Source organism: Manis javanica, chromosome 13 (genome assembly GCF_040802235.1).
Source record: "Manis javanica isolate MJ-LG chromosome 13, MJ_LKY, whole genome shotgun sequence".
Taxonomy (NCBI): domain Eukaryota; kingdom Metazoa; phylum Chordata; class Mammalia; order Pholidota; family Manidae; genus Manis; species Manis javanica.
The window spans coordinates 43162848-43175005 of NC_133168.1; the positions used below are offsets into that span (position 1 = coordinate 43162848).

At 39.8% G+C, this 12158-nt stretch overlaps 1 long non-coding RNA gene across 1 annotated transcript; it reads right to left on the reverse strand.

The window, feature by feature from the left end:
- Positions 1 to 2466: 2466 nt before the first annotated feature.
- LOC140845760 (uncharacterized) lies at positions 2467 to 8913 on the reverse strand. The gene is made up of 3 exons (XR_012124644.1): positions 8876 to 8913; positions 4779 to 4844; positions 2467 to 2542 (listed from the first exon to the last, which is right to left on the reverse strand). It is a non-coding gene; the product is annotated as an uncharacterized lncRNA (long non-coding RNA).
- Between the last annotated feature and the right edge of the window lie 3245 nt (positions 8914 to 12158).

The following is a 12158-nucleotide window of genomic DNA, read 5'->3' on the forward strand; positions in this document are numbered from 1 at the left end:
GAATAGGTAGGGAGTTCAGAGCAATCATCATGCAGCAGGTGCAGCCAGGGGGCACATCCAAACCACAGGTACTATAGAAGAAAATAACCTTAAGGGTGATAAGATACATGTTTCAATGACAGTAGCATAGGCAAATCTTGTCCATCAGGTAGAATGCATGCAAAAAAGTGGTCCTGTGATAGGACAGTGGCAGGAATAGGATATCATCCTGCCCTAGTATACCAGACATTCACCCCACTCCCTGTGGGAGTTACAAATGGGTCAATATATAAGGTTGCAGGAGGCACATGCACTGGCCATAAAGATAAAACAAAAATTCACTGTAAGATGCTCTGCCTCCTGGATATTTTGGGTATACTAGCATGATCTTTGGGGGCCACTCTGCTGTTAATCCAGGAATACACACAAGGCCAGCTTCCAGGCCTTTTCTCCAAGATGCCAGAAGGACCAGCCATCACAGGTCCATGTGTCAAAATGTCCAGGGCCATGTTCACTCAGCAGTGTCTCCAGGGCTCAACGCAGTTGGGGCTGGCAGCAGGATGTTGCTCTGCTGGCCATATCCTGGCTTCAATAAGTCCTCTTTAGTTTGCACATACAGTTGTATAGGAGAGGCAGCAAGGTGTGTGAGCATATTCACAGGGCTTAAGGTCCTTTTTTGGGGCTTCTCACTCAAAAGCTCTAGCATTGTCCATAAGCTAACTGACCAGCCCCTTAGACTATTGGTGTCTGACTTCAGGCCAGATTTCAACAAACCATTGTACCTCTATGTCATGCCTCTCCCGGTAGGGTTATATAGTACATGAAACTTCCACTTTATTCCTAATTGCTGCCCCTATTCTTGTAATGCATGTCCAGTGAAGCGGGTGCCTTGATCCCTCTCAGTCACCTGTGGCTGGCCATAGGCTGCAAAGAGAAGCTCTAGGCCCCTCTTGGTTGTTTGCTGATCTGCACAATATGCAAGAAAAGAAACCAGTAGTTCAGTAGCCATGTCCACACAAGTCATGGCATACCAGTATTCTTCTGATATGGGCAGAGGTCCAATGTAGTCTATCTGCCACCTGACAAGAGGTATTAGCTCCTTTACTATTGTCCTATGTTGCTGTGGGACTCAGTGTAAGTCCCTCTTAGAACACACAAGGCACTCCCTCTTGGCTCTGCTGACTTCTTCAAAGGTCAATGTCAAGACCCACCAATGGGCTACAGCCCATATCATCTTTTGCCCTGAGTGCAACAAATGCTGTTGTAGCCATTGAGCTACATCAGAGGCAGGCTTTCCTTCTAGCCAACACACCAACACCAATGTGTCTGCTTCATCATTCCCTGAGATGCCAAAGGCATAAGGCCAGTCACATGATATACGGTAACTGTGTTAGTCTGACCAGAGGCCCATAGGCCTTACCACAACTCTAGCCCCCAAAGGGGCCAGTAACCAACCATCCAGTTGGCATGATATAATGTCAGTGTCCACAGGGTCAAGCTCCAATAGAGGGCCCAGTGGTCAGTGCAGACAACTATAGGGGAGGGCTCCTGGGTGATCATAAGCCATACTGCCCACAACTCAGCCCACTGGATACTCTTCCCCTCTCCATTCTCTATCCATATTGTCTCAGTATTAGGATGGAAAGCCACAGCCCTCCACTTTGGGAGCTGCCCATGACTGGAGCCATCTGTATACCAAGCATCTTCAGGTATAGGGCCTGTTCCCTCCTGATGAGGACTCTTGGCTACCAAAGGCTCAAAAGCAAGTTCTTCTTGCTTTCAACTGGTATAGGTCACTGACCCTAATGAGTGCCGTAGTTCTCCACTTAAGGGGCTATTAGCGAGGGCTCTACACTGCTGTAAATATGTGCCCAATTTGGCCACTGTAGGCATCTTTGCCACTCCACTTTATAGCCTTTGGGTCCAGTATTGCACCCACCCTGCAATAAGATAGGTGGTTATTACCTTGGTCAGAGCTGTTCTGGTGATGGGCTCTGTAACAGCAAGGCATGGTACACAGCAGCCAGTTACTTCTCTATCAAAGTGTACCAGTCCTCTGCTCCTTTCCATAGTTGTGACCAGAATCTAACAGGTTGACATGTCCATTCAAGCTGCTGCCAAAGGCCCCATACATGACCATCTACAGTTACATGAACATCTAGCTCACAGGGCCTTGATGATTCCATTACACTCAAGGCCAGTATGGGCTTGACTGCTTACTTAGCAGAAGTAAACGCAGCTTGACATGTCTCATCCTAGTCCCATCTGATGCCCTTTCATATCAACCTATATAAGGGCTTCAGAATTTGTGTCAAGTGCAGGATAAACACTCTCCAGTAGTACAAAATACCCAAAAAGTTTTTGTAAAACTGCCACAGTGGTAAGGGTAGAGAAAGCCTTAACCTTGTCTATGACTGCTTCAGGAATAACTTCAGTTTCACTTGACCAGACAACCCCCAAGAATTTTATAGACAAACCATGTCCCTGACCTTGGTGCTTGCTGTTCACAGACATCCTGTCTCTGGTAGATGTTGCAGCAGTCAAGGAACTGCCCCTTCTAAATCTGCAAGAGAATCAGAAATGAGCATAATATCATCAATGTAGTGATACAGCTGCACCATTTGCATTTTCTTCTACATGGCCAAGTCCTGGGCTACAAGTCTGTGACAAATGGTTGACTGTGAAGATATCCCTTTGGAAGGACAGTGAATGTCCACTGCTGGCCTTCTCACGTGAAGGCAAACTGTTCCTGACTATCCTGTGCTGTGTCAGTAGAGAAGAAAGCATTAGCAAGGTTCACAACATAATGATATGTCCCCAATTCATGGCTTGGTGTGTCCATAAGGGCTGCTATTGAAGGGACAGCAGTATGGAAAGGGGTGTGTGTGACATTAATTCAATTCCCTGTAGTCCACAGTCATATGCCAGAACAGATCTGACTGTTTCACTGGACACACTGGGGAATTAAAAGGACTTTGAGTAGGCTTTATGATGCCCACCTTCTCCAACTCTTGCAGGGTTTCCCAAATTTCCTTGTGCTCCCCAGGCAGTTTACACTGCTTAGTATTTGTCACCCGCTGAGGTACAGGCAGAACTACAGGTGGATGCTTAGCGTGTCCCCTCAGAAGTGCCATTACTAAACATACCCTCAGTCTGAACTCACCTGCAGTGGTCTGTAACCACAGGCCTTGGAGGATATCTACTCCCAAAACATATTTAGGGATGGGAGAAAGGTACACAGTATACTCCTTAGGGGGTCAACGCCCTATCCCCAATGGGATTTAGGCTTTCTTCCTCTAGTTGCCACACCTCCATAGCCATCTATCACAGCAGGGGTCCCTGTTCAGGGTTGTCATAAATCAGAGAATATTCAGCTACTGTGTCCCCCAGCACCAGGGCACATTGTACATTCACAGGGGACCAGTGAATTGCTAATTCTACATGTGGCCTCCTATTGCCACCACGTCCCCCAGGGTGGAGACCTTGACCCCACCCCTCAGTTAAACTGTGATGCCCAATCATCCTCCTGTGGGGGTGAGGGCTCAGGTGAATCCTGAGTACTATGCTCCAGGAATTTTTTCAGGACATAGGCGGGGACATGAGGCTTTGACTGTGGTTTCCATGTCTTGTACCTCAGTGGCTGGAATTGCTGCTCTGGCTTTATTTGGTGCCATAGTTCTAACAAGATCTGATTGGGCTGCCCATCAAGTCTTTCTTTCACTACCCCATCCTTTATCAAATCAACCCAAATTTCGGTCCTTGAGACCTTCACGAGGCCTTTTGCACCTCTCCTTTCAGTCATAGCCTGTACTTCCTTCCATGCCCTTATTGTTTCAACTTCCCTCAGATCTGCTAAAGTATGAGTAGCTTCACTTACGGGTTGCCCTAGGTGGGGGACAGGAGTAGTCACTAGGGACCCAAAGAGAGATGAGGGAGCTGTATGCAGCACTATAGTTTTCATTCTTATCATGAACAACTCCTCATCCTGGGTATAGGGGTGGAGAATGGAGTGCTCCACAACCTGAGGAGGGAGTGGGTCCTCCCCCTGAGGAGTCTGCAGTTGTTTTGTTTTTGTTTTTTTAATCACGCCAGGCATGCCCTTAGTACAGGAGAGGCTGGTGCCTCAGATGGTGGCCTCGGCAGCAGGTCAGCCCTTGATCCCACCTCCTCACCCTCTCCCTGCAGCTCTTCCTCCATCTCTGGGATTGAAGGCACTGCTCTTTCCTCCCTGTCCCCCATGGCCTCATCCAGTGCAGTTTCTCCTGCCACCTCCTCCATGGCTGCTGTTAAGGAATCTTCCAGGAGCATGACCTATTTTCTCAAAAACTGTCTCTCTTCCTTAAGGGCATCCCATAGGTCATCACCCAGCTCTGCCAAGCGATGCTTAAGTGTGTCTCTCTCCTGCCAAAGTCTCTCTTTCTCCTTGATAACCCTCTCTTCATCCTCGATAATGTGCTCTCTCTCTTCTCAATAACATTTTCCACCATCTCAAGGAAAAGAGACCCTAAAATGCCAGCTGCTACAGAGTCATTTAGGGCCTCTAAGCAGTCTTCTATCTCAGAAAGGGCTAATTCTGTAGTTTCCGGTGTCTCCAGCCTTCCCCAGTTCTGGGGATGACCCCACCCCTCTAGGAGGTGCTTTACCCTACACCAATTCCCCACTAGGGGCTCCCAAATCAGAAACCCCACAGATGGAGGCTTCCGGGTGAAGCTGCACCCTCTACTGCTGCAGCCACTGGGGCCTCTCTACTATCCACAGGGTGGGTTCTGAGTATCTCCCGATTTTTAGGGGAAGCTTACCCAAGAGTTGCATCCATGTAGATCTTTCGGGTTCAGTAGTCCTGCCTACTACCACCAGGTGTAACTCTGGGGGAAAATTCCAGAGTTAAAATACCTTTGAAACTGAAATCAGTCAAAGGGAGAAATAAAGTTTAAGAAATCCGTTTATTGCTTACATGCAGTTGTCCCACTTCTCTCTTGACCTGGCTGCTGCAGCAGAGTGAAAAAACACCCAACCTCCCCAGTCCCTCACTGGCCCTTGTAGTTACTTATTGATATGGAGGTGGACTACTTCTCTCCACCCTTTGGAAACACCTATTGATATGGAGATGCACTAAAGTCAGGCAAGAGATTCTGGAAATATTGCAATTTTACCCACAGTTGGTATGCTAATCTCATTCCTCTGTCTATCTCTGTATAACCTGAGACAGCCCACTGTCTATATTGGGCTTTTAAGTATCAGTCATACAAGTAGAGTATGAAAGATTTTGAAATGAAGATACCTGCTAGTCACAAGAATCAGAAAATATTAGCAAAGATGGGAAACTTGTTTGTTGTTGGTATTACTGGTTTTATGGATTGGGTTTTATCAATTTATTGATACAATGAAGAGTATTTGTTTTATTGGTTTTTGAAAGGGTTGTCTTGATAACACTTCTAGAAAGATATAAATCTAAAAATAATAATTATATGTAGTATATTGCCTAGTGGTATATTTAGAATTGTACATGTGGGCATATATTTAAATGGTTAATTATTTCCAATTGTATTTTTGACCATATTGTGTGCATTGAACTATTTTCCTGTAGCTTCTTCTGTTTAAAGAAAAAAAAACCTAGTTTAAGTAACTTAATGAGGTATTGATTTTGACTCAGAGTCAAAATGGAAATTCCAGCTTGCATTTAATCTATCTTCATATCTAGGAATCAGAAACACATATAAATTTATGGATAATTGGTGGGACAAAAGCATTTTCTAAAGGATTGACTTAGTAAGAAAACTTAAAGTAGGGCAAATTCTTCTCTCTGTAACATCAGATTACTATGGAGGCTTGTCCCTTTGAAGACCATAGGACAGCTCCTTGGATGGAGACAAAGTGGATATTAGATAGCTCAAGCCTTCAGGAAATGCCTTTGGAGCTCATGTCAACTTATGAGTACTTTGAAATTAAGACCTGCATGGAGGACAGTGGGCATAACCTGGATTAGGCTGATGATGGCTTTGGAATGAATTTCAAGTGTTTCTTTACATGGACTGAATTCAGTAGGATACTTTCTCTTAATACCACCCTCATAAACACTCTCCAGGATCAATTTTTCCTACCTCTCCTCAGCATTTTGGAAAGTTTCCATAGCTTTCCAATCACTTCCAAATAGTAAAAAAATTAAATATAAGCAATAAAAAAAGTGTAGTGCTTCTCTCTTTTCCTTTGCTTACGCCTAATTTAAGGATTAAGAATATGAATGAGAAAAAGAATCAGGGAGAGAGAAAAAGAGAAAAAGAGATGGCTTAAGCAAGTACCTGCCATGAGATGACTATTTAAGAAAGAACCAGCCATGGAAGGAGGAAATCTCCCTTTAGTATGACATTACAGTGTCATTTACAGCATAGCTTTTTTGAAAAATTGTCCAGATATCTCTGGTTAGAACTGAAATCTGTTTTATTCCTTCTCAAACCATTCTTCCTGAGACTTTGTGTAAAACAAGTTAAATGAATGATAATGAGTGCAGGTTTTTTTTTAAATCATTCCAAATGCTTATGTTTGAAAACATAAATAGTATAACCCAGTCCCTTCAAAATTGCAGTGTGGAAAATGAGAATTTGGAGTTGGTGGGTGGTGATATAGATTGAGGTTACCCTGGAGGGAAGTAAGACATGCTGATGAATATTTATGTTCTTGATAAATATGTGAAGAATTTCTACTATGTGTATATGGCTAAAATTGCTGTACTAGAAGTTAGAGACAACAAAGAATAGAAACATCTGAATGTGAGCAACATTCAGTTGGCAACAGTTATGTTACAGGCATCTAATGGGCAGTTCCTTCCAGAAAATAAAAATTAATGTTGATGATATGATGCAGATTTATTTAAACTTCAGTGGTTTACTGATAAACCTTTGAATTAAAGTTATTTATTTTCTTGATTTAAAAATTTATATGTTATAATGTCTATCGTATAAAGTTAGGAAAAAATTTCAAAATTAACATCACCTGGAATTCTAGAATTCTATCAGTAGAAATAACAAATACTACTAAATGTTTGATGAATGTCTTCTAGTTTTTTTTCAAAGCAGATACAAACTTATATACATATTTTAGAAACATAGCACAGAAAACATTTTAATTTGAATTTTTTCCTTATCTCATATTTTTTTGAATAGTTAATACAACGTTTTTTTTCTTTTATGAATAGTGATATAATAGAAATCTTTGCACATATATCTTAGGCGCTGCTATAACCCCCCAAAACAATTCACATGTTGAAATCCTAACACTCAATGTCATAGTATTAGGAGGTAGCACCTTTAGGAAGTGCTTAGGTCATACAGATGGAAGCACATGAATGGGATTAGTGCTCTTATAAAAAAGACACCACAAAGCTGTCTAGTTCCATCTACCATGGTAAGATACAGGCAGTCTGGCACCCTGATTTCAGATGTTCAGCCTCCAGAACTGTGAGAAATAAATGTTTGTTGTTTATAAGCCACCAAGTCTGGTATTTTGTTACAGCAACCTCAACTAAGACAGGTACATACAAATTCATTATTGTTATATCTTTTTTAGGAAACTGTACTTTTCTTTTTATGTACCTCTTTTATCTCTTTTAATGGATTTTGCCTTAACTTACATGTTTTTCCAAATTAACATGATTCCTCATATGTCCTTTGGATAGTTTTTGCAAAATATATCTTCTTTCATCATTTTATGTTTGATCTGTGTGTTTATATGTAGATGTATGTATGTATTCGTGTGTGTGAGTGTTGGATCTTTTTTTTGTCATCACTATAGAGCTCGATTTCTTTCAAAAATCTAACCCAACAAATTTTTTTTAATAGGTGAGTTTAAACCATTTACTTATGGGAGTTGATGATTATAACTATTGGTTAATGATATGGATTTATTTTTGAAACTTACTTTGTGATTTCTGCTTTTCTTTTCTTTTTTCTTTCTTATTTTTCTGCTTCTCTTTGTTATTACTCTTTTCCCAATTTAGCCTGGTGGTAAAATATGTAATAAATACTTGAGTTGACATAAATTATTTAAGCTATATTAATTCTTAACCTACTGGTCTGCTGTAACCTTTCGTTCCTAAATCTGAGGTTTATATCAGAGATCTAGAAGACAGGTATGATACAGAGTAAAACAAATGATGCAAATATAAATCAGTTATTTACCACAAGAATGGTTATTTGCATGCAGGATAAGTATACAGTCCTCCGTGGGTTGCAATTAAGTGTTCTCATAGAGCTAATGAACTTCTTAAAGTGCCTTATCAACATTGAATAGTTATATACAGGGAGTAACCAGTTCTATGTAATATTGCACTGGAACATTCTGTGCTAGATTTGTATTCTTCTTTTCCACAGGGGTATTGGTTCATTCTAAAAGCTATGGACATTGATGGATTAGAAAATAATATGGCCAATATTACTTGAAACCATGTAGTCCCAAACTGCATGCTACATTAAAACTGCTTATAGTGTAACTCTTGTTTAAAAAGAAAATGTAGGTGGGAGAAGTAAAAACAACTTGGAGGAAGCTAAATCCACAAGTGAAGGGCAGTGATGTGCATTAAGTTGGAAAAAAATGTCTTTGATAATGTGTTCTGAGACTAAAAATCTATAGTTGAGTTAGATTAGAACTAGCTGTCTTTTCAAATGTAATTTGTCACTAGCTGTGTGGAAGTTTTAAAGTATCATAAACATTGTCTGACAACACACAAGTTTAAAAATCTACTCTATGTTACACAGTGGACACTATTTGTATTAGTGTTATTTATCCAATAGCTCCACAAACCACATAAGTGATATAGTTCATAAATGCATAAATCTTTCACAAGGGGATATGAAATGCTAAACTTTTATTGTATCAGCTTAAATCTGTTCTAGCGTATTACCTGGTATAGTGCCCATCTGACTGATACTCCAAGGTCTCTGTGAAAAAAAGTGGAAGTTTAAATAACAACTTGTAAGATAGAAATTACTACACCAATTAATTCCTCGAACTACAAATGGTAACTCTTCAGGACCTCAATTCTCTCATTACTTTTGCATATTCATTTACATATTTCTGGCTGGTTAACAAACAGTGATCTAGTCTAGCACCTATCATGTTAGTGTATTTTCTTTTTTGCCTTTTGTATAAAAACTACTACCTATATATAATTGGTAGAGTTTGCTGGGGAGACACTCTTTCTGGTCTTAGACTTGGAACATGAACTGTCTGCTCTGATCCTATGTTACTATACTTCAATTTTTATAACATAATGAACAACAGTACAAAATTTAAAATTTTGTAGAAAAACGGGGGCTGGGTTTGAGGTGGAAATTAATAAGAAATTTGTATTAATCTTGTGGTTGGAAGCAAAAGAGAAAAGGCATGTTTCTGGTGGTGGAATTGTATTCCTTCCCTCTGTAAACCATATGAAGTTTATTTGCTTTTATCTTAGGAAACAAGAAACAGAAAGCACTTCCCTTGATAAGTCTGAGGACATGTGGAGAATGAAATGTTGAATCTCTGTATACAAGAAGGAAGGAACTAATACTTATTGAGAACTGAATGTGTGTGGCACTGTGGCAGAATCCTTAAAAACATCATTACATTTAATCATGACAAGAACCCTATGGATCAGAGAAGTGGGCCTTAGAGGTATTAAGGACATCCTCTAATTCATCCCATATGCTTTAGTCTGCAACCATCAGAATATGTGACTCATACTTCTACAATAAGGATTCACATTGCATGAAATCCAAAACTAACAGTGCACTTCAGCATTTATTGATTTGGTGAACCAAATGTTATCAAAAATTCAGCGTCCTTTTGTTTCTCTGTGAAGCCATACACAGTTTGAATTTCAACCTAAGGCCAGTTTCATCATGGCCCTGGGATGCCTGACAGTAGCAACTGAGTTTCATGCTGCCATGTTTATGTGCAGGGTAGAGAGAAAGAATATTTCTTCTGTAGACTGTCCCGCAAGAGAAAGGCAGACTTTTCTAGAATACTCCAACAATAGCAACACTTTCTTTGAATATTACCCGCCTAAAGCCAATTCATCTCATCACTAGCCAAAGGGATGAGACGACCCCCAGAGCAGTCAGGCCCCCTGGAGCTCCAACTCTGGATTCAGTTCCCTGGAGAGTCAGGGGCTGAAGATGGTGGAATGGATAAATGAATATAATTGAATTCTGTTAGAGCAAGATGGCAGAATGCTAAGCCCTTAACTTTCCTGCACCTGCAGAAACACTGAACAAGAATACATGGACCAGTTCCCTTTGTAAGAAATTTAGAAATCAGTTAAGAGGCTCCTGTGTTCCTGCCAAATGTGGAATCAACTGCATCAAAGCTGGTAGGAAAAGTCATAGCAATCACCCTAGTCTCTTTCCCCTACACAGTGCAGTGTGATTGGGAGCACACATGGATATTCTCCAGGGCTGATCACATATTAGGTCACAGAAGAAGTCTTAACAAGTTTATGAAGATGTAACTCATACCATACATATCTTTCTGATCAGAAAGGAATGAAACTAGAAATCAATATCAGAAGAAAAATTGGAATACACAGGATTGTGTGGAAATTAGTCAACACACAGACAAATGGCCAAAATGCATATAAAAAGATGTTCAGTAACACTAATCATCAGGGAAGTGCAAATCAAAATCACAAGGAGACACTTTCTCAGGATAATTAGGATGTTATGATGGCCAATATAAATAAAAACAAAATAACAAGCCAGGACCTACAGAAATTGGAATTTTTGTGCACTACTGGTGGGAATGGAAAAATGGTGTAGTTACCACAGAAAACCTCGAATGGTATAGCTACCATGGAAAACTACCATGGAAAAGTACGAAGGTTCCTCAAAAATTAAAAATAGAACTACCAGATGATCCAGCAACCTTGTTTCTGGGTATATATCTAAAAGAATTGAAAACAGGATCTAAAAAAGATATTTGCCTTTTTGTATTCTCTATAGCATTATTCACAATTGCCAAGATTTGGAAACAACCAAAATATCCATCAATAGATGAATGGATAAAAAAAAGTATATGTAGACACAATGGAATATTACTGATCCTTAAAAAAGAAGGAAAACCTGTCATATGTTGTAATATGGATGAACCTTGAGGACACAAAGCTAAGTGAAATAGGCCAGTCACAGAAGGATAAATACAGTGTTATTCCACTAATATGAGATATTTAGAGTAGTCAGACTCACAAAAGCAGAACATAGAATTGTGGTTGCCCAGGGTTGAGGGGAGCTTCCATTCAGTGGGTGTATATTCATGCAAGATGAAAAAGTTTTAGAGATTCTCTATACAACAATGTGCAGAGTTAACAATACTGTATTATGCACTTAAAAATTTAGGAGGTTAGATTTCATGATATATGTTTTTTACCGTGACAAAAATAAATAAAAAGCAATTGAATTCTGTTAGGAAGGAGGAAGGGAGTTATGATAGATTCTGGATAAGTAAACAACAATGTTGACTATGCTCTATTAAAACAGAATCTTTGATTCCTGAGGAATCAAGATTATATTTCAGCGAGACTGGGATGTGTTGGCCTATGACCAACCAGTTTTCATTTAAAATAGAAAGAAAAATTACTTTAGGAAAAAGGAATGTATGTTATATTGAGCATACTGCTCTTAACTACCACTTCCTAAGTACCTACTTTGTGTCAAATACTTAGCTAAACTCTTAACATGTGTTACATAATTTAATCGTCACAACAGTCTTATTAAAGTAGGTACAGTTATGTATATTTTACCAATACAAAAATTAAGATCAGAGGGTTTAAGCAACTTGTTCCAGCTAAGCGAGGTGTGGAAGAATTCAAACTCAAGTAGCATAATTGCCAAGCCCACAACCATAAAACATTCAAGAAAAAAGCCAAAAAGGGCTCTACGATGAGAAAATCTATGTTAAAGTCAGCCTACCTTAAATGATTGACAAAACCACTATAGCAGCTCAAAAGCAACAAAAATATTAACATCGATTCACAGCACTTGTGTGATTGCTTAAAGGCAAATGAAAGAACTAGGATAATTTGTTCATAATTTGTCTTTCCTGATATGACTTTAACATATTCTTTTCTCCTTCACTGTTCAAGTATGGTATGCTCCTGGCTTCCTGAAAAAAATGTGAATTCTACTGACCTTAGTTAATGCAGAAACAAT